Source organism: Chiloscyllium punctatum, chromosome 35 (assembly GCF_047496795.1).
Source record: "Chiloscyllium punctatum isolate Juve2018m chromosome 35, sChiPun1.3, whole genome shotgun sequence".
Lineage (NCBI taxonomy): Eukaryota > Metazoa > Chordata > Chondrichthyes > Orectolobiformes > Hemiscylliidae > Chiloscyllium > Chiloscyllium punctatum.
This window is the reverse complement of record NC_092773.1, coordinates 73,857,577-73,883,969: the sequence shown is the minus strand read 5'-3', so window position 1 is coordinate 73,883,969 and position 26,393 is coordinate 73,857,577. Positions and strand designations below refer to the sequence as shown.

The 26,393-nt window shown below is 43.8% G+C and overlaps 1 non-coding gene across 1 annotated transcript; it reads right to left on the bottom strand.

Annotated features, from left to right (window-relative positions):
- Positions 1-10,608: 10,608 nt before the first annotated feature.
- On the bottom strand, positions 10,609-10,690 carry trnas-uga (transfer RNA serine (anticodon UGA)). Its single transcript has one exon. It is a non-coding gene; the product is annotated as a tRNA-Ser (tRNA).
- Between the last annotated feature and the right edge of the window lie 15,703 nt (positions 10,691-26,393).

Sequence of the window (26,393 nt, the reverse complement as noted above, 5' to 3'; positions counted from 1 at the left end):
TGTTGCCTATTACTCATAAGCCCACTCTTTTACAAATGTAAACAAGTCTTACCCCTCAGTGTTTTCTCCACCAACTTTCCCATCTCTGTATTCAGGCTTATTGGTCTGTCATCACCTGGAATATCCCTACTCACATTCTTGTACAGAAGGACAGCATTAGCTCTCGTCCTCTGACATCTCACTTGTGTTTAGGGATGCGACAATAATGCTGTCAGAACACCAGGTATTTCAATTTTCACCTCCATCAACATCCTGGTACAGCTCCCATCCAGTCCTCGGGGTTTTTCCTACATTAATATTCATTACCAACTCAAATCATCATCTCTCCTAATCGCAACGTGATCCAGAGTAAACAATCTTTTAACTCCATTTCATGGTCATGTGAGAACTTACTAATAATCCTTGTACATTCTCATCCAAATCATTGATACAGATGACAAACAACAATGGACCCAACAACAACCCTGAGGCTCTGCACTACACAAAGTTCTCCACTCTGACAAACGTCTTCCACTATTTATTTTGCCTTCATCCCATCAAGATAATTGTTAACTAATTTGCCAGCGACACAGGATTCAATGCTTTTTAACCATCCATAGGAGCCCAAATTGTGGATCCTGATCAAAGGCCTTCGATTTTTTTTTCAGAGTGCACAGAATCTGGTGAGACTGAGCATAAAGAAAACACAACGAGAAGCAAGTATCGATTTGAGTTGTGGTATATAAATGAAAACTGCAATGAAAATGTTTGACATGCTATGCAACAGGAAAATCGATATTCAATTTTGTGTAGTAAAAATAGACGATTTCATGTTGCATCGAAGCTGTGCTAATACAAATGAATGCTCAGTCTGGGAATAAATGTTTCTTTCGCATAATAGGACGTTGCACAAAAATGTAGAGATCAGGTTATTTTAGAATTTGTGTTCTTTGATGAGAGTTCTAATTGAAATCTTGCTATAAATTGAATATTGGGAGTAGTAATGCTAACATGCTAAATTTTACAATATTTGTAAATACAAAACGGTTTTGCGTGAAACAATTAACAATTGAGTCATTCAAGATAGGAAGACATGAGGGGCAAGTTGGCTTCAGTGAATCGTTAAAGTACTTCAAACAAATTTAATGGAAGACAGGCAATATTTGTTAATTGTAGAAGCACTCCTAGATGACCTGCGTTCACACATCCCGCTAACGCGCAAACAGGAGGAGAGCAGTTGAAAAATGCCAGATATTTTGTGGAGACATGGATTACTTGACGTTTAAGACCCTGCAAAGGATAACCAACAAACCGATGCAAACACCAAAAAACAAACAAAACCCAAATTAACAAGAAGCATAACGTTTGACGAAAAGCTTAAACAAATGTTTACAACTAAATACTAAACGCAAGTTCAAATGTGGAACAGTGAAAGTGCAAGGAGAAAGTGAGGACTGCAGATGCTGGAGATCAGAGCTGAAAATGCGTTGTTGGAAAAGCGCAGCAGGTCAGGCAGCATCCAAGGAACAGAGGAATCGACGTTTGGCTTAATCCGGGAACGTCGATTCTCCTGTTCCTTGGATGCTGCCTGACCTGCTGCGCTTTTCCAGCAACACATTTTCAAGAGTGAAAGTGCAGACAGGATCATTTGTAGGACAGAACTGAGAAATTACAAAGACACGAAACAGCTATTTTGTTTGTATTTTCATAATATAATAATAAAATAACTAAGAGTAGGCCATCTGGCCCTTCGTGCCTGCTCGACCATTCAATAATATCATGGCTGATCTGTTCATGGTCTCAAGTCCACTGAGATGCGCATCCGTGAATCAATTTGTTCTTTAAGAAAATGCTTATTTTTGTTTTAAAACTGTTTAGTTAAGTCGCGCCAACTACTTCACTGGGCAGGGAATTCCATAGATATACGACCCTGTGTGTGAACAAGCTGCTTCTGATTTCCGTCCAAAATCTGCTGAGCTAATTTTGACGCTCAGGTCACCTTTCTTCCTCCTTCTCTCCAGAGAGAAATGTCCAAATTCATCAACTTCTCCTCGGAAGAGCAGCCCTCCGATTCAGGCAGTATCCTTCTCCAATCCTTATAGCCCTTACTTTCCCTGAAAAGTCTCCTGAAAAGGCACCCTTGCTATCGATTACGATCTCCATCCAATGACACCCTCACTTTCCATCCTTGTAATATTCTCCAGCACCTTCATCCAGTCCCTATCCAAATCTCATTCTCCAGTACATACACCTGTTCACTATACTTGTCACATTCCCAATCACATACAAACACTTCTTATTCCTGTAATCTGCTCATCCACTGGCAAACTCACTGTCCCTGTCACATTCTCAAGTGCCGACAGCCCTATATACTCCTGTAACATCTCCAGTCTCTACACCCACTCACTATTTCCGTAACACTTTCCAGCACCCCATCTCAGCAAACATTGTGCAGCACCTATTCCCACACCTTATCCCTATAACATTATCCAGTACCTTTGCCCCATCACTGCGCTTATAACATCCTCAATACCTACACCATCATCTATCACCGCAGCATTCTCCAGAACCGACAATTCGTTCATCCCTGTAAGCTTCTCCAGCCCCGATACACCGCCCTATCGGTGAAACATTCTCCAGCAGGGACATCCTTCCCTATCCATGTCACATTACCCAGGACCTACCAGTTCTTGTATCACAGTAGTATCCCCGAGCACCTGTAAACTTGCCCATTCCTCTAATATTCTCCAACCCCTACCAACTCCCCAGCTCTGTCACATTCTATAACACCTACACACACTCCCTGTTACTGTAATCTTCTGCACCCTCGGAACCCAAATCCTATCCCTGTAACATTGTCCAGCACCTGCACACGCTCCCTATTACTATCATATTCTCCAATAACTTCAGCCGCTCCCTAATACTGCAACATTTTGAATCAGCCACACCCACCAGCTGTCCTTGTCTCGTTCTCCAGCACCAGCTCCCACTCCCTGTCCTTGCGACATTCTCCAGCACCTACACCCACTCACGATTCCTGTAACAATCTTAACCACCTGCATCCGCTGCCTATCTTTGCAAACTTCTCATCCATCTGCGCCATTCTCTATTCCTGCAACATTTTCGTACACCTATACCACTCCATATGCCGGGACTATCACCAGTACATCAAACTGTAACATTGTCCACCACCTTAACACACACCCTCGCCGTCTAAAGTTCTTCAGCACCTGCACCCACTCCTTACCCCTATAATTTGTCCAGAACCGATGCACGCTATTCCTGTATTGCTCTCCAGAAACTACACCTTGAACTATCCTTGTTAAAGTTCCCTGGCACCGTCACCCATTCACTATCATTTCAACATCCTCTAGCACCTGCACCCAACGTCTATCCCTGTCACATTCTCCAGTACTGACAACCACTACCTACCCTTGTAACATTCTGCAGCACCTGGTGCTGTCGTGGAAATTAAATCGCCTTGACTCAACTGTTAGCAAGAGCAAAGAAAGGAGCATTATTTAAGTTCTGCAGATTTGACCGCAGTACATTCAGCTAGATGCCTCAATGTAAGGGGTATCTGAGCATTGTTCAGATATTTTCCTTATACTGGTTCTTATCACGGTGTCAAGGGCATCGGCTGGGAAAACTCAAGTTGTTATTCTCTCATTCCCTGATCTTGGGCATAATATTTCTCCAGCTTTCGCGGAGTTCGACTGTCACAAGTTCGAGTTGAATGTTTGCAAAATTCAAACAGAGACAAGCTGGCTGCAAATCTCATCAAAGTATTGTTTATAGTGCTCGGCAAGCATTAAATTTTAGAAAATCTTTCTCTTTCAAATTTCACTGTAAATTGAAAATTTTCCATTACATTTTCCTGCTTTTTGTCATTTTATGACAACAAGGACAACTACAGCATCAACAAAAAATACATTGCCAGGATAGCTATACATCAGAAAATGTTTACCAAACACCAGGCCTTTCCTCAGATGCAACCCGCCTGTAACACAGCTTTGTGTTGGTCCCGTCACTTGCTCTGGAGTGCCCTCTCCACATCCCATGCGCACACGTCACACTCGTCAACGTCATGGTAGGGTGGGGTCCGCGCAATCGGACTATCCTGCAGTGTGGCCACTGATAGTTTTAGTTTTTGGTATCCCACTGCACTCATAAGCTAGTGGCGTAGGCAATTACACAAGTAGGGCCTTACACACAACAGGATGAGTAAGACCAGTACAACAATTAATAGCACGTATAGGATCCAATGCCCCCAATCCTCCCCGAAGTGAATTGAGCCATCGGAACCAAGAGTCATCTGTGGGGGAGGCAGTTGTACTTCATATGATTTATTACACTCGTGATATTTTGGGACTCCTGAGCAATATTAAAACAGAATGACGTACCTGACATATTGAAGACGCGCCCGCTTTCCCGGCCGTCAGTATGTCTAGTACTAATCGATTTTGTATCACTGCTTCCCTAACTGCCGTGAACTCAGTGTTAATGTGTGCTCGCCTTCCTCTGTCGCATTTGCTCACAGTAATACACTATATGCGAGGCCATTTATCTTGTTTATTGCCACTGTTCTGCCTGCTCCCAAAAGAATGGACCACCCAATGTTCGCTCCTGTAGTAGTTCAGGGATCTGTGAATGTGTAAACCTTCCAATGCCGTGGGATGTCTCTTCAGGTGCGTCTGTTACGGGCCCTTAGGATGAACACTGTTGTGCCAGTGGACAGTATCGCAGGGTAGCAACACCCCTTTCATCCCAGGGGAAGGAGGTAAAACCCTTTCTCTCCACAGGACCATATTAAACCCTCCATCATGGTCTGATTATTGATACAGGAACAAGTAATGTCTATGATCATACTATTTGCAAAAGTTGCTGAGTAAAAATTATTTCTTAAGTACAGCGTCGAACTGCACTGGAAGATCCACAAGTTGAATCTCTCCAGATTGGTGCAAAAACAAATGGCTTCAACTTTATGGAATTCTGTGGTCAGGACTGGCTCTGCCTTCGGACTGTAGTTGGCCTTAAGTTCAAGTGGTGGCGCAAGATTTGTCCTAATTGTTCCCCCTATCAGGGTCAGGGTCGTCGCAGCCCGGGGAAGCAGACAGCTCGTATTTCTCGTCAGGCTCTCTGTGAGTGGTTCAGTAGTCCACCATTGGGCTATGTGCAAACATATCCAACTAGGGTAGCAAACGTCTAATCTCCTGTGTTGTATTGAGGCCAAAGCACATGCTCTGTTCCCTTCACATTGAGCAGTGGCCTCCGCAATTCCCAACCAACTGGCGTCGGATTTACGCCATCTTTCTCCTGCAGGGCCTATTTCCACTCCCGAGCTCGGCTCGCTATCATGCCGCGTCGACTCCCTCCGCGTTCCGTCGTGACATTAACGCCCTCCACTCTACTTGGGGTTAGATCCATGATCTGGTTTGGTTGGTTGACATGCCCTGGTACTGCTATCTTCTGTAGGACCTTCTGCACTTCATCTCGGGTGGTGGTGGGGGGCGGCGGCTGTACCACCACATTCACCTGTCTATAGATGTCGGAGAAGGGTTCATCTATTCCACATCAGTACACTCACTCATCGCTCTTCTGCGTTTTGGATATTATCACCCGTGCCCGAGCACCTCCGACCTTGATGAAATAATATCTATTCCCAGGATCAGGTGTCCCTTTGGCCGTGGTGGCTACTACTAAATGCCAGTTACCAGCGCCGCAACATTCCCTGCATAAATATTTATTATCTCATTTATAGTCGTCATTGTTTCGAATCTCCCAGCGTGCGCACGTGAAGGTCATTTTGATACCCTCAATTAAGATTACTATCTGCAGCTGTATCCCAAATGCCCCTGCCCTTACCAATAATCTTACCAGTTCGCTTACTAAAAGTGTAAGCTGTGGCAGCCCCTTAATTGTGTGAGGCTTCTAATCACTACTTGCACTTAATTGGTTCCAGTGCTGCCCAATGTCTCCTCAGGACAAACTCCACGTTTGCAATGGCTGGCGTGTATTCTCGTGGCTCATTTCTCAATGTTAACTGCTGTCTGTGTTGCAAGGAGCTCTAAAAACAGTCCCAGCCACCTCCCCGCCTTGCAGTTTTTCCTCCTGAAGTCTTTCACCACTATCCAGTCTCCAGGTTCAAAATCGTGCAGGATCCCACCTTGCTGGATGGGGTAGTGCTGCTTTCACTTGATTCTGCGTTTGAGACAAAGTGCAGAGAGTTTTATACAGTAACACAACATGTCTTCTTCACAATGGCATGTTATCTGTCCGAACATAGGTCTTGGGCCAATTCTTGTAATGGGCAGCCTACCAAACAAAGTCTTAAACGGGCCAAGATAAGCTCTTCCTCTCCTCCCGGATCTCATATACATTAGCACAATGGGAAATGCCTTTGTCCATGTCAACCCTAGTTCCTCACAACATTTTGTCAATTTATTTTTTAGGGTAGCATTTTCTCTTTCCACTGCCCCACCACTCGCGGATTGGTAGGCACAGTGTTGTCTCATGTTTATATCCAAATAATCCACCTGCAACGTCTAACATTGGAGCTTGCAGAATTGCCTGATTAGTTGATCATTCGCCAGTACCCTCCCTGTCTGACTCACCATCTGTCAGAGGTTGATCGCGAAGAGGCCCTTTCCTTCTTGGAGTGGTCATCCTTCATTTGGGCTTGTTACTTCAATTGGTTGCAGGTATGGTGTCCAATCGTTGATCCAGCAGACCTTGAGGCAGCTTCATTATGTTTTTTTCTGTGCGCGTCTGTGTGTGTGCTGGTGTTTGTACATGTACTTGATCTATCACATAATTGAGATTTCCTTTCCCTATGTCAGCCTCAGCCTTACATTTTATCAGCACTCCAATTCACAGGTTCAATTTTCCCTTCCTTTCTCCTTTTCTCTCTCCTCCAACATCCACCTCAATATTTACAGCTATCTATTACTAAAACTTCCTCCCTCTGGTAAAGTACATTCCTTGATCCACAATTCTAACTGCTTTACAGACCCTGGGCCGTCATAATTGAGCATGAATTGTATTTTTGTTTGGCCATTTCAAGTACTGTGTGGACTCTCCTTTTGTTTGCTATTGCCGGAGCTTAATTTTAGTGTAACTGGAAAAATGTTCAACTCTCTGTCTCTCGCGCGGTACCATTATCATTTCCCTTTGCCATGCTTACTTACCTCCGGAGAACCCCTCTCGCATTGGATACGTCTGCCTCAATGTCTTGGTTTTCCTAAACCAAAAAAAAAACAAGTATGCAGTACGTCTTTGGTGAGTCCAACTCAGCCAGTGGTGGCTCCAAGTCTAACCCCACCCTTAAATGTGTGCCTCTGAAACACGTTAGAAGCGGCAATCCCCTTCCCTTGGGTTTTGTTCTAATACCACGCGAGATTCACTGAAGCATGTTGCTGCCGTATTTATTCTATTAGAATGAGTCTCTATGGAGGATTATCTAAGCCACGATTCTTACCCCGACTCTATTCGATTCGCTTGGGTGATCGACCGATTCCCAGCCCTCTCACGCATAAGGGCCAATTCAGCGCTCGATATGAAGCGAATCACATTCAAGGCGCTGCCACCTACGCCTAGTGGGAATCTTCAGAATCCCATCGAGACGCCTGGTCCCGGGACGAGTCCCCAAGTTTACTGTCTTGAAAATTAACTCGACTTGACTCAACTATTAGCAAGAGCAAAGAAAGGAGCTATATTTCAATTCTGCAGATTTGACCCCTGTCCATTCATCTCGATGCTTCAATGTAAGGGTTATCTGGGTGTTCTTCAGATGCTGGCCTCAAATGTGTTTTTTTTATCTCACACTCAATGGCAAAGTCTGGGCAAACACTAAATGTTATTCTATAATCCCCTGGTCTTGGACATAACAGTTCTGCTTGCACTGAGTTCGATTGTTGCAAGGTCCAGTTGTTTGTTTCCCAAACTGATATAGAGACAAACTGACTGTAAAATTCTTCAAAGTATTGTTTTTACATCTCAGCACAACATTAAATGTGAGAAAAACATTCTCTTTCAAATTTAGTGTAAATGGATAATTTTCCATTACATTAAGAGGATTCATGAGGACACAGCGGTAGATGTAATCTATATGGACTTCAGTCAGGCGCTGGAGAAGGTTTCCCACTGAAGATTGATTAGCAAGGTTAGATCTGAAGGCTTACTGGGAGAACTAGCCATTTCAATACAGATAAGGCTGAACGGTAGAAGGCAGAGGATGGTGGTGGAGGGTTGCATTTCACACTAGAGGCCTGTGACCAGTGGAGTGCGAAAAGGCTCGTGCTGGGTCCTCTACTTTTCTTCATTTATATAAATTATTTGGATGTGAGCCTAAGAGGCATAGTCAGTAAGTTTGCAGATGACACCAAAATTGGAGGATAAGTGGACAGCAAAGAAGGTTACAACAGATTACAACAGGATCTTGATCAGATGGGCCAAAATGCGATCATAATGTGTAGCCACGGGCAGATACTATCATCAAAGTTGGTGAACAGATTTCTGCGTTTGTAACTCCACACAGGCTATATCCGTTTAAAGTGATGCACGTTCGACTGAAGAACAACAGGTCAGGCAGCATCCAAGGAACAGGAGAATCGCCGTTTCGGGCGTAAGCCCTTCTTCAGGAATCATGCCCGAAACGTCGATTCTCCTGTTCCTTGGATGCTGCCTGAGCTGCTGCGCTTTTCCAGCAACACATTTTCAATTTCTGATCTCCAGCATCTGCAGTCCTCACTTTCTCCCCGACTGAAGAACAAGCCCGCCACACTCCAAAGACACATGTACAGAGTTGTGGCTGGATTGACAAACTGTGCAGTGCATTTGGACGATGTCGTGATCTTTTGCAATTCAAGGAATGATCACAAAAGACTGTTGGCAGAGCTCTTTGAAAGACCATGAGAAGCAAAACTGATGCTAAACATAAATAAAACATAATTCACGAAAGAGGTGACGTTCTTGGGATGTAACATCGTTCATGTAAGGTTGACTCCGCCCCCAAAATGTAAAGGCGAAGGCTACAGAGGAATCTCCATGATCAACTTCGAAGAAAGAGTTTCTTCAATTCTTCAGACTCAGCGGATTATGTCAGAAGTCGGTTCCAAACTATGTTCGTTTAGTGGCACCGTTATCCGATTTGCTGAAAAAGAATACAACATTTCAGTGGACAGTACCATACCAGGAAACATTCGACCATTTGAAGTCGATATTCACCACCAAACCAGTTGTACCTACACCAAACGTCTCAAAAACGTTTAAAGTCGCCATCGATTTTAGTGACGTTTGAGTAGGAGCTGTACTTCAACAGGAAAAATAAGCATGGGATTGAACTGTCAGTTGGTTACTTTTCAAAGAAAATCAACATCTACCAGAGGAAATGCTCCACAATCGAAAAAGAACAATTGAGTTTGGTATTGGCCTTACAAATTTAATCTATATGCACGGACAATGTTTCAGAAACGGTTATGTACACTGACCACAATCCGCTAGAACGTTTATATATAAGAATATGACTCTATTTCGTTGGCTTCTAACGGTATAGACTTTCAATTTATAAATCGTATATGTTACTTGTCTGTCGAATGTATTCACAGACAGGTTATTGCAGATTAAACTTATGGCGTTGAGATGAGATTTGTCTTTATTTAATGTTTTATGTGTGTTTCTAGGAAAAAGTTAAGGCGATATTCTACGAAATTTATCGGTATGTCAGGGTCAAGTATTTAAAAATTAAAATGAAAACATATGTTCATTATGATGGTCGAGGTGTTTTAAACATATTGGTGCATGGTTAAGACTGTTAAAAGCAGCAGAATAACCAGACACTGCAACAAGTGTTATCAAGAATACAACAACGTAATACTGGGTCGAACAACTCAGTTAGTTAATTGCCAAGCGACATAAACATTTCGAGTTGACCACTCAGTTTAAATTTTATCCAGAATAAAACATTAATTTCAATTCAAATTTGAATTATGTCTATTGAAAATCTTAAAAAGCAATGACACAATCAGATGCTCTGGGGTATGATACGGGGGACATTGAACAGTTGAGAGGTGGACTGCCAAGTCCGTGCATGTAACAATCTTCTTGAAAAAAGATATCTCTGAAAAATACCTTTTCGATCGGTGACGTGTGACACCGAATTTCCTAACAAGGAAAAAGAAGACACAGGAAGATCCGAAGAAAAGAACCTACAGCTGCCTGGCTTTGAGAAAAGAAGAGCTGTTTTGTTAACTTTAATTGGGAGTTTTATCTGAATAGTATTATCGAAGGGAACGTCACAATGGGTAATAGATTTACTTTGTCAATCGTGGTTTGTTAATTTATTACTCTTTTACTTTAGAAATAAAGTTCTTAATTTTTACTTTGTTCAATTCTTGGCGAATCGAATTTTTGCAGATTACTGTATGGCAGAAATCGTTCCTGTGTTTTATATGAAGCAGGATGGTTTACCCTGTGTCGTAACGAGTCTAACAAATTTGGCAATGCAAGTGTCCATCTGTGCAGTTCTTTGAGTGCACTGGAGATTTGCACCATTCATGACCTGAATGATGTGATTTTATCCACCGTGATCTGAATCCCCCCAAAAAATCCAAAGTGAACTGCACCCTACACCGTAGTTGACAGGACTCTAACCTGCGTGGGAATGCCCCAATGGATTTCAAGTCCATCGCCTTAACCACTCGGCCACAACTACATAAGAGCATGAATTCACTGTTGAATTAGTCATTTCCAGGTCTTTGTCTCTGGTGAGCTCAGCAGTTCTGAATCACTGTTTGGTTTATTTGAATTCAAAAACCACAGCTTTAAAATCGATGAAATGTCGGGACAAAGTGAGTCTGGGTGTTCCACCCCGAGGGGTGGAATCGATATTCAGCTTAAAAGAAGGCGGAAATTGCAGGAAAATACTCAGCAGGTCGAGCAGGATCTGGGCTGGGAAAGGGCGATTCACCGTTTCAGAATTTCTGCAGAAGTTATTCGAACTCCGCTTTCTCCCAGTAGTACTGGCAAACCCCAGTCTTTCCTCAGCATTTTTTATTTTTGTTTCAGATCCTGAAAATCCAAGTTCCTTTACATTAGCCATTAAAACAATACAGAATTTCCTTTCTGGTTCCGGATTAGATTCCTGTTTGGGGAAAATTTTCCTGACCACATTAAAAACCAGGAGCTGTACAGGAAAGCATCCAATCCTGGGTGCTTCCAAACCACCAATTGTTCGGTTAATGGATGAACGTGTTGACCATTTACGCAACAAAGACGGGTAAGCTGACTCGTTACACGATCTATAAAACAGTCTTTTCATGAATTCAAACTTCAGCCTGTCCTTCCCGAAGCGATTGTTGTCCTCAATCAGTTTTATTTTTCCAAAACAAATCCTGAGACATTCACTGTAATGACATGGCAACAGTTCTGCACTCTCTGAAAACACATCCATATCACAGGAACCAACTTTTCCACAACAGCAGTCTGGCTCGCTTCGAGCGTTTTTCGTAACTTGTGTGTTCCCGAGTTTTCTCGTGATTCTGTAACCGTGGTCTGTTAATAATGATGGGTGAGGGTGCATTGCGGATGGGCGGGTTGGTGTTCTGGAGTAAATGTTGCTACCGATTAGCGTCAGTTTCCAGAGGACTGGGACTGAAGATATTTATTGAAAAACGACATTTGTGTAGAATATATCGAGCCTAATTTCAGGTGAACTGTTAATTATTTGACACACAGATGAGAAGAATATTCGGTCTTTCAGAGGGTAGAAAATCTGCAGAATTCTTTACAATAGAGAGCTGTCAAGGTTGGGTGTGATCAAGGCTGAGATCGCGAGCCAATTAGTCACTTGGGGAATAAAGGGAAACGGGGATAAGGGAACTTTGCAACTGAAAATTAACCAAGTCAGACATGACCTCATTAAAAGGTGGAGACGACCTGATGGTCCGAATAGCTTCCATCTGTTCCAATGTCTTGTCTGTCACTTGGAAACTGCGAAAGACCATTGTGAAGAAAGAAATAGCAGGACGTTGAGAAAAGTTGATTGGAGACAAACTGAGTCAACATCATTAGTTGAAAGGAAAAACACACTTGACAACTTTGTCAGAGTTCTTTGATAATATGACATGCCGAGTTGATCAATTTTTGGTCGGCATTCCATAAGAGACCACATCAAAAGCCATTACACAAGGTAGGAGTTCACGGTGTTGAGTAAAAAAAAGCCAGGCTTGTCCATTGTTTACTTAATGGAAGACACAAAGTCTTGATTATTGGTTATTTTTTAAGTTTCAAAGGTGTAATTACTCAAGTGCTGGAAAGGTCAGTCATAGGACTTCAATGATTTATGTCTGCATTAATGACTTGTACGAATTGGCTGAGTCAAATGTGTTCAGTTTTACTAACGATACATAATAGGTGGGAGGGCATGTTGTGAGGAGGACAGCGGAACCTGGAAATGGATAGACACAGGTTCAGTGGGTAGGCAAAATCCTTGAAGGTGCAATTTCATTTCGGGCGTTTGAGGTCATGCATTTGGTAGGAAGAGTCAAAAGACTCATTGCAATTAAAATCAAAAGAAATTCCAAAAAAGTGCGTTTCGGAAGTTTCTGGGTGCCCTTGTGCATGAAACAACAAAGGTTAGTGACAGACTGATTTTTTTTCTCTCCTAAATAGAATGTCCTTTCGTAATGCTCACAATGAAAGAGACGATATCCCACGGAATGACTGAAACGAAGGAGCCTGTAAATTAATCGAAAACCAAGACATGTCTCGTGCTGTTCTTGGGAAAAAGCTGATGTATTGTTTACAGATCACTAAACTTTATTGAAAATGGAGTCAGGAAAGGGAGAGTGGAAGTTAAGGACACCCATGTTTAATAGGGGAAAGTGAGTAGTACAGATGCTGGCGATTAGAGTCAAGAATGTGGTGCAGGAAAATCAAAGCATGTCAGGAAGTCTCTGAGGAGCAGGAGAACCACAATTCATGCACACGCCTTACATCAGGAATTTGGTTGGAAGCCTCGAGTGTGGAGAGATAAATGTGAGATGCTGGAGCTGGGCTGAAGATAGCTGAGATACTAATAGGTGCACGGGGGAGGGTGTAATGTTGATAGTTTGGAGGGGAGGGTGATCTACATTGGTGGGAAGGAAATGAGACAAATGCGTCAGCTCATAAGGACGGTGCTGAGCTGGAATTTGTGAAGTGGGGTAAGGTGGGGGAGGGGAAATGTGGAAACTGGTGAAATCCCAATTGATGCTATGGGGTTGGAGGTTCCCAAAGTGGAGATTTGACTTCAGAATATAGAATAATACAGCGCAGCACAGGCCCTTCGGCTTCGATGTTGCGCCGACCTGTGAACTAATCTCAGCTCATCCCCCATACTATCCCATCATTATCCATGTGCTTATCCGAGAATTGTTTACATCTCCCTAATGTGGCTGAGCTAACTACATCGACAGGCAGGGCATTCCACGCCCATACTACTCTCTGAGCAAAGAACCTGCCTCTGACATCTGGCTTAAATCTAGAACCACTCAATTTGTATTTATGATCACCCATACAATTGTACATCATCATCCTAAATAAAATCTTCCACTGTCCACCCTATCGAATCCTCTTATCATCTTGTAACTCTGTGTCAAATCCGTTCTTAGCCTTCTTCTTTCCAATGAGAACAGACCCAAGTCTCTCAGATTTTCCTCATAGGACTTTCCCTCCAGAACAGGCAATATCCTGTTAAATCTCGTCTGCAACTTTTCCAATGCTTCCACATCCTTCCTGGAATGGGCAGACCAGGCAGTACAAAATATTCCAAGTGGAGCCACGCATGTGTTTTGTACAGTTGCAGCAGCATGGCGTTATGGCTCAGGAACTCAATCCTCGACCAAATAAACCTAACACAACGTATGCCTTATTAACAGCACTATCTACCTGGCTTGTAACTTTCAGGAATCTCTGTACATGGACTCCAAGATCCCTATGTACATCCACGTTACCAAGAATATTTCCATTAACTCAGCCTTCCTGCTGAGGTTTCCAAAGTGAATCACCTCAAATGTAGATGCATTGAACTTTATTTGCCTCCTCTAAGACCAATTCTGCAGTTTATCCGAGCTCCCCAGCAAACTGCAACCTTTTTCCACACTGTCCACTACTCCACCAACTTTAGTGTTATCTACAAGCTTACTAACCCATCCACTTATGCCTGCGTTTTAGTCATTTATGAAAATGACAAACAACAGTGGTCCCAAAATCGATCTTTGTGCCACACCATACGTAACCGGACTCCAGTCTGAATATTTTCCAATAGTCACCACGTGCTGCCTTCTAACAGAAAGCTAGTTTCTAATCGAAACTGCGAAATTATCGTCAATCCCATGCCTCCGCATTTTCTCCAACAGCCTAACATGTGGAATCTTATCAAAGGTTTTACGGACGTCCATTACACCACGTCAAGTGCCCTACTCTGATCCACATGTTTGGGCACCTTCTCAAAAAACTCACGAAACCATGTTGACCATCTGAAATCAAATTGTTGCTTGCTGAATGATTGTCAATCCTATCTCTCATAATCATTTCCATAATTTGTTCATCCAACAGACGTAAGGCTTATTGGTATATGATTACTTTGGTCATCTGTATTACCCTTCTTGAACAAGGGAACAACCTCCGCTTTTCTCCAATCTTCGAGTGATATTCCTGTTGACAATAATTAAATAAAGATCAAAGGCAAAGGCTCTACAATCGCCACCCTGGCTTCCCAGGAAATCCTTGAATAGGTCTCATCTGACCCAGGGGACTTACTTATTTTTACACCTTCCAGAATTGTTTACAGGTCCTCCTTGCAAAGCTCAGTCACATCTAGTCTGGTAGCCTGTATCTCAGATTCTCCTCGACAACGTTGATCTAATTCAGTATGAATACTAACCAAAGTTATTCATTTGGCCCCTTCCTATTTCCTCTGACTCCACACACAATTCCTCACTACTATCTTTGATTGGTCCTAATCTTACTGTCGTCATTCTTTTATTCTCCATATTCACGTAGAAATACTTAGGTTTTTCTAAGATTCTATCCACAAACAACTTCTCATATCCTCCCCTGGTTCTGCTGGACTCTCTGTTCAGGTCTTTCCTAACTAACTTATAACTCTCAACCGCCCCAACTGAACCTTCTCGTCAAACCCTAAAATAAGCCTCCTTCTTTCTCTTCACATGAGCTTCAACTTATTTCGTCAACCACGGCTGCTTCGCTCAAAAACTTCCTTCATGCCTGACAGGTACATACTCATCAAGTACGTGCAATAGCAGTTGCTTTAGTAAGTTCCACATTTCAATTGTGGTCATCCCATCCGTTTCTTTCCACATCCTGTGAATATTAAATCTTGCCAAATCGCATGATAATTGCCTCTCCGTCCGCCATAAGACTTTCCCTGCAGTATGGAACTATCCCTTTCTATTGCTTACGTGAACGTAACCGAATTGGTTTTGCGATCACGAAATTGCTCACCTACATCCAAATGTAACCCCTGGCCTATCCATTACCTGGTACCAAATCCAATATTGCCTGTGACTGTTAGTAAGAGGCATCTGGCCGTAGGTTTTGGACCTGTGTCGAGGATGAGACAGGAATTCATCAAAGTTGATAGGGACAAATAGTTTTTCAGCTCATCTCCCTCTGTTTACTTAACTCGCAGGAGATTATTATCATTTGGCGCAGGAATTCTCCGAAGATATCTTTGGTTACTTCAAATCTTCTGAACACTGTGCAAGTGAGTAAAATAGTGCACCAGGACCAGGCTCCAATGAGAGAGAAAGACAGTATGCATTGTCGGAGAACCAGTACTGACGGAACGGTGCTTTCCCTTTCCAATACAAAAGGTTAGTGCTGAAAGGGCGGCGCTTTTTGAGGGTCAGTGCTGTGGGAGCTGACGCTGTCAGATCATCAGTGCTGAGGATGCAGATACTCTCAGATGGTTAGTGCTGAAGAACCGGTTACTGTAACAGGATCAATGCTGAGGGAGTGGACACTGTCAGAGGGTTAGTGTAGAGGGAGCAGGTACTGTTGGAGTGTCAGTACTGAGCGAGAGGGTACTGTCACAGGGTCAATGCTGAGTAAGTACCATCGTCGCCCGTTCAGTGTGGGGCAGTGAGTGCTGTCGGAGTGACAGTGCTGAGGGATTGTAAATGAAATATTTCATGCTAATAGTTCCAGAAAAAAAACATTAAATGTCAGCTGAATATGCAAACAGTCTATCAAATCATTCAATGGCAAATCCGAACATAAATACATTATCTAAAACCTCTCTCATGTTTGAGGACACACGCATCATGCCTATCTTTGTCACACATACGCTGCTTGTCGGGTCACATACATCATACCTTTTTTTGTCTCACACAACCTCACCATGTTTTTCACCCACATTCTCCCACTCTCCGTCTCTCACACCCTCCATGTCTTCATCACACACACCTTCATTGCATGGAACAAACTCGAAGTCTACCAGAACTGGAGTAGACGTCAGTTTATCCATTCCCAGGGATATGATGGGGGTAAAAATGGTAAGAAGTAAGAGCTATCCACTTTCCACTGACCCAGCCCCAATCCCAGCTCTTTGTCTGAACTGAGGGCAGATCGCAGCGAGACATGACAGAGAGAGAGAGTGAGAGAGATAGAGCCATAGAAATTGAAAGCACAGAATCAGATGCTTCAGTCCAACTTATCCACGCTGACAATATATCATTCATAACTCTCACCTCATCTGTCAGCATTTGACACATAACTCTCTCAACCCTTCCAACTTATTTACCAATCCAGATGCATTATAAACTTTGTTCTTCCACCAACCTCTACCTCTCCGTCTGGCAACTTATTCTATACTTGCACCACTCTCTATGAATAATGCTGTGTGTGTGGGAAAGGATACTCTCAGGGGTTCAAGCTGCTGAGGCACCTGTGGGTTCACATCGGGGAGAAGCCATTCATTCATTCCTCGTGTTGGAAGTGATTCAAACAATCATCCGACCTGCTGAGATATCTTGGCAGCCGCGCAGATCATAAATGTTTTAGTAACACTGACAACAAATATTAATTTTATCCAATGATGCGTAAACGTATTAGTGAGTGGAGAATATATAACGAGCCATGAACTGACAGAGTCAGGAGGGACAGATATGAAATCCTACAATCCTTCATTAAATCTATACGATGTAAAAATTGATTTCCGTTTCTTCCTGCACCATGAAACCCTTTTTGCTTTAATACAGGATAATAAATTAGAGATAGGAGTATTTCCTGAACTTTAGAATGCGGCAAAGTAATGCAGGATACTCAGTTCATTTTCATCTGTTAACGTTAACGTTAGCAGACCTAATACGTTACATAAAAAATTCCTCAGTAACAGTGACCATCTAGTGGACACTGAAGATTATTGGATAGGGAATCGTGGAGGTCGGTGTCCAGTGAACGTCCTTAGGAATTGGTTAGGGGAGCTCTGCTCTTTGCGATTTTTATAAATGAATTAGGTGAGGTAGAAGAGAGGTGAGGTCGTAATTTTGCCGATGACATGAAGGTTGGTGGAATTGTCGATAGTGTATTCGGCTGTTGTGGATTGCAATGGAACATTGCGAGGTTGCAGAACTGGGCTGAGATGTGGCAGATGGAGTTGAACCCGAACAAATGTGAAGTCGTTCATTTTGGAAGTGCGAATTTCAATGCAGAATACAGGGTTAAAGGATTCCTGAAAGTGTGTAGGAACAGAGGAATCTTGGGTCATATTGGCTGCGTTTAGAACAAGTATCAGGCGCTGATCAATCCCAGTAACCAAGCAAGTTAAAATCTACCAAGGAGCTTCCAGATTTACAAATAACATTTTGAAATAGTTGTTCAGAGTGACAATCAAAATGAAATAACTCGTTTCTGATGTACTTCAGGAGAACCTTCTAATGTAGTATCCACCCAGGTTACAGCTAAAGTCTAGCAAGTTGAGATGATTTGAACAAGTTGATTTGATTCTTTGGAGATATTTCGATTGCTCGCCAATAAACTGTGTTTTCGGAAGTTACATTTGATAATCTCTTCACGACCAATCAGACCAGGACCACGTAGACAGATGTTGTGGCAGACATCCATTTTAATAAATTCACCTGGAATTTCATATATACCACGATGTTTAGCTTTCAGTAAAAGTGCTGATATGATGTGTTACATGTGAAATAAACAACGTGTGAAGTCACTGTGACCCTGCACTGGAGTGGGTCCTAAACACATGTTACTCTTTGAGGAACAGCCGGACATGAAACGATTTAAGTATCCCGGAGAATCGGGCTGCATTTTGACATCATCGATACAGTGACACTCTCTCCCGTAGGGAACGACCTTTAACCAGTCAGGAGAGAATTTATTCTCACAGGGAATGGGCAGAAATGCAGCGAGGGTCATCAGGAAGAGTCTGCACACTTTGATTGGAATGATTAAGAACTGTCCACAATTCGGACACAAGTGAATAAAAAGGGTGGAAAATTTCAACCAATGTTTGATCTGTTGCTTGAAACTAATGCATCTGTGTATGATTATTTTATATAACCTCACAGCACTCCTCAGGAGAAGGACGGTCCAGTCGATCTGACCGCAGCAGTTAAAGATGGGCATTCTTCAACTCAACTGATCTTAAGTTACTAAAGGTGTTCTTTTCTCTTTCCTGCACAGTGAAGTCTTGTAGGAATCAAAAGTAATGTGATGATTCTTTGGTACGTAGGAAAGTGCACCTAATTTCTGCTAATGCACAGTTGATCGGTCATCACCCTGAGAATGAAGGTACAGAATCGAGTAGAAAGTGACACATTGAAAATGTCAGAATTTTAAAAGTATATGAAGAGCAGCATCTGCAGTCAAGAACAAGGTCAGATATCTTGCCTGAGATTTGTGGGCGGACAGAGCGTGCAATACACAAATAGAATGAAGCTGACACTCAAAACACAGCTTCATTTACGGAGGAAAAAGGGAGAAGTGCAGATCCTCGAGTTGAGAGTGTGTTGCTCGAAAAGGTTAGAAGTTCTGACATTTTCGGAGGAGCAGGAAAATCGACATTTCAGCAAATGCCCTTCATTCGGGTTGAGGGTTTCAGCCTCGGGGTTGGAGAGATTAAATGGCAGTTGCGTGGGGCTTGGGAAAGGCACCTGAGAGAGTAAAAGGTGGATGGAAGTGGGGGAATGGTGAAAGGTCAGAAGGAAGAGTGGGCGGATAAATGGGAAGCAGGATGGACAGGTAAGACAAGCCATGAGCGCCGTGCTGAGATGAAAGTTTGGAATGGGGATTAGTTGGGGGAGGGGACATGGGGAAACTGGTGAAATCCACATTGATGCTATGGGGCTGGTGGTACCCGTGGCTGAAGATGAGGTGTGATTTCTGCAAAGTGGTGTGGGAAGGGAGTGGCGATGGAGGAGGCACAGGACCGGCATGTTCTCGGTGGAGTGGGAGGCAAATTGAAGTTTTTGGCAATGAGGCGGTCGGTGCAGGTGTCCTGCAGGTGTTCACTGAAGCTCTCTTCGAGTCAGCATCCTGCCTTCTAAATGTAGAGGAGACTGCATCGGGAGCAATGGATACAGTTACTGACATGTATGGAAATTGAGGTAAACGTCTGATGGATGTGGAAGGTTGCTTTGTGGCTTTGGACCCTGGTTGGTGGGATGTGTGGGCCCAGGTTTTGCAATGCCTGCGGTGGCAAAAGAAGCCGCTAGGATGGTTGCGTGGATTGGTGTGGGAGTGTTCCTGACGAGAGAGTAGCGGGAGTAATGGACTTCCTTTCAAACGGATAACAGTGAGGAGACTAATATATCTCTGGTGTTGGGTTCTGTTTGTATGTGGGATACATGGCGAAGGCTGTACGTTGTATGCAGAGGTAGCTGAGGTGGAGATTGATAACCAGAGAAGCTCTGCCCGTTTTGGGGTTGGAGGGGTGTGTTTCGAGTGTGAAGGTACAGGAAATGGATGGAATGCATGGGAGGGCTTCATAAACCACGTGGGAGGGGAAATTGCGGTCTTTGGAAAGTCGGCCATCTGGTGTGATCTGTGGTCGTCATACAGTCATAGAGATGTCCAGCAAGGACACTAGCCCTTCAGCCCAAGCCGTCGAGGCCGACCAGATATCCCAACCCAATGTAGACCCACCTGCGATCACCCAGCCCATATCCATCCTCACCCTCCCTGTTCATATTCTCTTCCAAGTGCATTTTACATGTTGCAATTGTTCCAGCCTCCACCACTTCCTCTGGCAGGTCATTCCATACACGTACAACCCTCTGCGTGAAACAGTCGTCTCTTAGATCTCTCTTATATCCTTCACCTCTCACCCTAAAGCTATGACCTCTAATTGTGGGCTCACACACAACCGGGAAAATATTTTGGCTACTTTTCCTATCCATGTCCCTCATAACTTTATAAAACTCCATAAGGTCACCCCCCCAGACTCCGACGCTCGATGTAAAACATCCCCAGCCTGTTCAGCCTCACCCGAAAGCTCAAATCGTCCAACGCTGCAAAGTTCTTGTAAATCTTTTCTAGACCTTTTAATGTTTCACAACATCTTTCCGAGGAGACCAGAATTGCATGCAATATTCCGAAAGCAGCCTAAACAAGGTCCTGGACAGCCAGTAAATGGACGCAATATTGTGACCAATAAATGAAAGCGTGCCAAACGCCTTCTTCACTATCCAATCTACCAGCGACTCCACTTGCAAGGAGCGATGAACCTGCATTCCATGGTCTCTTTGTTCAGCAACACTCCCTATGACCTGACCGTTAAGTGGAAAAGTCCTGCTGAGCTTTGCTTTCCCAAATTGCAGCACCACGCATTTATTGGAATTAATCTCCGCCTGCCACTTCTCAGCCCATTGGCCCATCTGATCAAGATTCTGTGGTTACCTTCTTTGCTGTCCACTACACCTCCAATTTTGGTGTCATCTGCAAACCTATTGACTATGCCTCTTATGCTCACATCCAATTCATTTATGTAACCGACGAAAAGTAGAGGACCCAGCACTAATCCTTTTGGCTCTCCACTGGTCACAGGCCTCCAGTCAGAATAGCAACCCTACACTACCACTCTCTGCCTTCTACCATTCAGACAATTTGTATCCAGATGGCTGGTAATGGGTAATGAGAAGTAATTGGCGGATAGGGTCACTGTTAACCCTAAGGATTTCCATACGTATGTAAGGGAATAAAAGAATGATGAGAGTTAAATTCGGGCCAATCAAGGATAATAGTGGGAATTTGTGTGTGGAGTCAGAGGAGATAGGGGAAGCACTAAATAAATATTTATTGACAATGTTCACTATAGAAAATGAAAATATTGGCGAGGAAGATACAGATATATTTGCATCTAGTCTAGATGAGATTGAGGTTCACAAGGAAGAGGTATTAGAAATAATGCAGAATGTGAAAATAAACAAGTCCCTGGGCTGGATGGTATCTATCCTAGGATCCTCTGGGAAGTAAGGGAAGTGATTTCCGAGCCTTTGGCATTGATCTTCAAATTATCATTGTCTACAGGAACAGTGCCTGAGGACTGGAGGATAGCAAATGTGGTTCCCTTGTTCAAAAAGGGTAGTAGAGACATCCCTGGTAATTACACACCAGTGAGTCTCACTTCAGTTGTTGGTAAAGTGTTGGAAAAGGTTATAATAGATTGGATTTATAACCATCTAGAAAAAGAATAGTCTGGTCAGGGACAGTCAGCACGGCTTTGTGAAGGGTAGGTCGTGCCCGACGAATCTTATTGAGTTTTTTTGACAAAGTGACCAAGCAGGTAGATGAGAGTAAACCGGTTGATGTGGTGTGATGGATTTCTGAAAGGCGTTCGATCGGGTTCCCCACAGTAGGATATTACACAAAATGCAGAGGAATGGGATTGTGGAAGACATCGTAGTCTGGATCAGTAATTGGCTTGCTGAAAGAAAACTGACGGTTGTAGTTGATGGAACATGTTCATCTTGGTGTCCAGTTACGAGCGGCGTACCGCAAGGGTCGGTGTTGGGTCCACGGCTGTTCGTCATTTTTAAAAATGACCTGATTGAGTGCTTAGAAGGGTGGGTTAGTAAGTTTGTGGATGAGGCTAAGGTCGGTGGTGTTGTGGATAGTGACGAAGGATGTCGTAGGTTGCAGAGAGACATTGATAGGATGCAGAGCTGGGCTGAGAAGTGGCAAATGGAGTTTAATGTGGACAAGTGTGAGGTGATACATTTTGGGCGGAATATTCGGAATGCAAAGTACTGGGCTAATGGTAGGATTCTTGGGTGTGCAGCTGAGCAGAGAGATCTCGTTGTCCATGTACACAGATCCATGCAAGTTTCCACCCAGATTGACAGGGTTGTTAAGCAGGCATACTGTGCTTTAGCCTTTATTCATACAGGGATTGAGTACCGCAATCAGGAGGTTATGCTGCATCTGTACAAAGCTCTGGTCCGGCCTACACTTGGAGTATTGTGTACAGTTCTGGTCACAGCAATATAAGAAGGATGTGGAAGCTTTGGAAAGGGTGCAAAGGAGATTTACTAGGATGTTGCCTGGTATGGAAGGAATGTCTTACGAGGAAAGGATGCGGGCCTTGAGGCTGTTCTCGTTTGAAAGAAGAAGGTTGAGAGGTGACTTAATAGAGACATCAGAGGGTTACAAAGGGTGGACAGGGAGAGCCTTCTTCCAAGTATGGGAACGTCAAACACGTGGGGACGCAACTTTAAAGTGAGGGAAGAGAGGTTTAAGACCGATGTCGGAGGTAGGTTCTTTACTCAGAGAGTAGTAAGGGTATGGAAAGCTTTGCCTCCAACGGCAGTAGATTCGCCAAGTTTAAGTTCACTTAAGTCGTCATTGGACAGGCATATGGACGTACGTGGAACAGTGTAACGGGGATGGGCTTCAGATTAGTATGACAGGGCGGCGCAACATCGAGGGACGAAGGGCCTGTACTGCGCTGTAATGTTCTATGCTCTATGTTCTATAACAGTACCGCATGAGAGAGAGAGAGCTGAACACTGGCAGTTACACGAACGGCTCCAGCAAGAGCAAACAAAAGGAGAGTCCACACAGTAATTGAAATGGCCAACCAAAAATACAATACATGCTAAATAATGACGGCCCAGAGTCTGTAAGGCCGTTAGAATTGTGGATGAAGGAGTGTGGTTTATTTGAGGGAGGAAGTATTAATAGAAGACAGATGGAATTATCGGGGTGGATGATGGAGAAAGAAAGGAGAAAATGAAGGGAAAAATAGAATCTGCCACTTGGAGTGCTTATACTATGTGTAAGGCTAAGGCTGACATCAGAGAAAGGAAATATCAAGTAAGTGATAGACCAAATACACGAACAAAAACGAGCACACATGCAGACGCACGCGCAAAACACACTAACGACGCTGTACAGTGTCTTAAGTATGTTTCTATATCCGTCCTTGATGACTGCGCTCTGAGACCTTTAGCCCCCCCCACCCCCCCCCCCACACCCGACGATATACACCTGGCGAACGTTCCAGGTCAACGGCCGCCACCTCAGGGTCTGCGGAATCAACCATCGCACGCCGCACCCACAACCAATTGAGGCAAGAAGCCCAAAAGGAGGAGGTGATCGCGAACAGGGCCTGTTCGCAAACACTTCCGACAGATCATGAGTCAGACAGTGAGGGTACTGGCGTATAACCATCTAACTAGGTAGTTCTGTTTCAGCCCCAATGGTTGAAGTTGCAGGTCCAGAAGGGTATCCAGTGTTGGTCCAACGGCCATGGACCATGAAGGATCTGGAAGTGCCTATGGGCATTTGCCTGACTCATGCGAGGTTGGAAGTAATCAGTTTGCCAAAGAAGTGACAAAGTTCTGCCCTGAGTTCCATCCCACGTCGCATGAGATGAGACGTCTCCTGGGATGAAAACTAGGCGCCAATGTCACGAAACCCAGCTGCAAATGTCAATGCCAGAGTAGCCAACTCGCAAGCGGAGCAGAACGGAGACTTCAATACTTTCGTTGCAGCACTGGCAACCGCCTGTAGGGAGGCATTCCCAGTGCGAATGAACATGACCAAAATAGCAATTTGTCAACAACGGAAAGGTGAGACAGTGTCCCAGTAACTTACGCACCTCAGTGAAATCCATAATGCCCATAGTGGACTGAGACCACCCGACGACGTAATGGCGGCAGAAATCACGCCATATGAGGCCAATTTGAGGAAGAGTTTCATCAATGGAATGAAGGACAAAAGAACGAAAAAAGGTAAAAGACACATGTACTACCTTCGACACGGGAACGCTGAATTTGATAGAACAACGTGCGATACACGCTGAAAAATTGCTTATCCAAGACACGGATAAGCGGAAACTAAAGATGGAATTGCAACCACATAAATCTAAGCTTACTATGATGCAAATTTACACCCAGCTGTTGGACGGAGGTACTGCAGGAAGAGAGAGAGGCAGTGGTGGAGGTCGGTGAAGATGAAGTGGAAGAGGTTGTGGAAGAGCCGCGGGCAGAGATAGATCTGGCGGGTCCTTTGTTTGCAGAGCAATGGATCACTGGGCGTGACAATACACACACAGAAAGCTTCAATCGGTCCTGGAGGTTGGACAGCAGGGTGACTGACAGGGAAATGCTGAGGTGAAGGTGGGCAGCCAACCAGGTACAGGTAAGCCCCTTTCCTTTCTGCTTGACAATGAGGACTCGCTTACACTAAACTCTTCTACGAATCTGACGGGCAATGAGACATGTCCAACCTCTGTGTTGAGCGTTGAGATTTCGAAATGTGGGCAGTCTGTTCATAATCACAATAATGCGTCTAAGTCGATGTGTACCTCTACGTTATATGTGGAATGTACATCAGTTACCTTTTTGGCAGATACAGGGGCAACTTACTCAGTCCTTAAATTAAGCAAGTTTATACAATATACGTAAATAAAGATGAGTGAAAGGTTCCTGAACAGAATGGGTGCATCAGGAGTCGAGGTGCAGGAGAGATTTTCCGCACCCCTACTGTGCAAAACTCGTAATGGGGAAACATTCCAATTCTCCTTCTTGTTTTCGGAATTTTGTCCTTAGAACGTGATGGGTCAGGATCTCAGAGGGAGAATAGGGTTGGACTTTCGTTGTACTCCGACGAGCTTCCAGGTAATACAACCAGAACATTTACCAGTACAGGCTGGAAATTATATATATATATATATATATATATGTGTGTGTGTGTGTGTGTGTGTGTGTGTGTGTGTGTGTGTGTGTGTGTGTGTGTGTGTGTGTGTGTGTACATGACTGGCGAATAAGCCAAAGAGGTGATACATTCAGTGAGCGATTCACTCACACTGGAAGCAAGCAACCATGTTAATCCTATTAACGACGATTTTTTTGCTGGACATACGATATGTTGCACAACACACATACATCGTGACGGCCAAGACGAACTATATGAGAAGGATTGGTTCAGGAGAATGGTTAAACCCGATTAGTTGTTGTGCGATTTTTATTGGATTGATCACAGATGTGCAGCCAGTGTGTACTTATCTAAGGTATCTGTAACAGCAAGCAGAGCCTATATTTTTGATGTGGAAGTTTCCCCTCCTCATATGTCACTGGGGAAGGTGTCTGGTGGCAGGTGGCAGGATTTGGGACCATGGGTACTAAAGGCACAAAGAACGAAAGGTTCGGTCTTCAGGGACGATGTGGATATCTGGTTCAATGCAGATGTGCGGATATATAAGATGAAACAAACTTGGCTAACTCAGGCAGATAGGACAGTCCTGGTCACGCCCACTAACCCTGTAAAGCCTAGGGGGATAGCCTGGTGTTACCCTAAGATAGAAGTCTCAGACCCAAGATTATAAATGGTGCCGAGTGAGCGGAATACCCACTAAAACCCAAAGCCATAGATGGAATTATTCCATTCTTTGAATCCCTCCTAAAGGCTAGAGTGATAAATCCCTCTGAAAACTCACCGGTGAGATCCCCCATTTTTCAGGTCAAAAAGGCATACATTCCCAGTGAACCGGAGAATGGAGGCTTGTTCAAGACCCGCAGGCAGTCAATAGCTCTATTATCCCGCATGCCCGAAATGTTCCCAAACCCTATACTATATTGTCTCAAATTCCACCGGACCATAAATGGTTGTCTGTTGTGGGGTTAGCAAATACCTTCTTTAGTGTACCTGTGCACCCAGATAGTCAATTCTGGTTCGCTTTTTCATTAAAAGTGAAGTCATATACCTTTACACAACTTTGTCAAGGTTACTCTGAGACCCCACCTTATATAATGAGGCTCTAGGGAGGAGTCTGGAGACTCTTGCTCTAACTCCGGCGTCAGTGCTTTTGCAGTATGTAGATGATTGCTTGATAGCGGCACCATCAAAGTAACAATGTGAGAATGATACCCTTGCGTTGATCTGCCAAAGAGCAA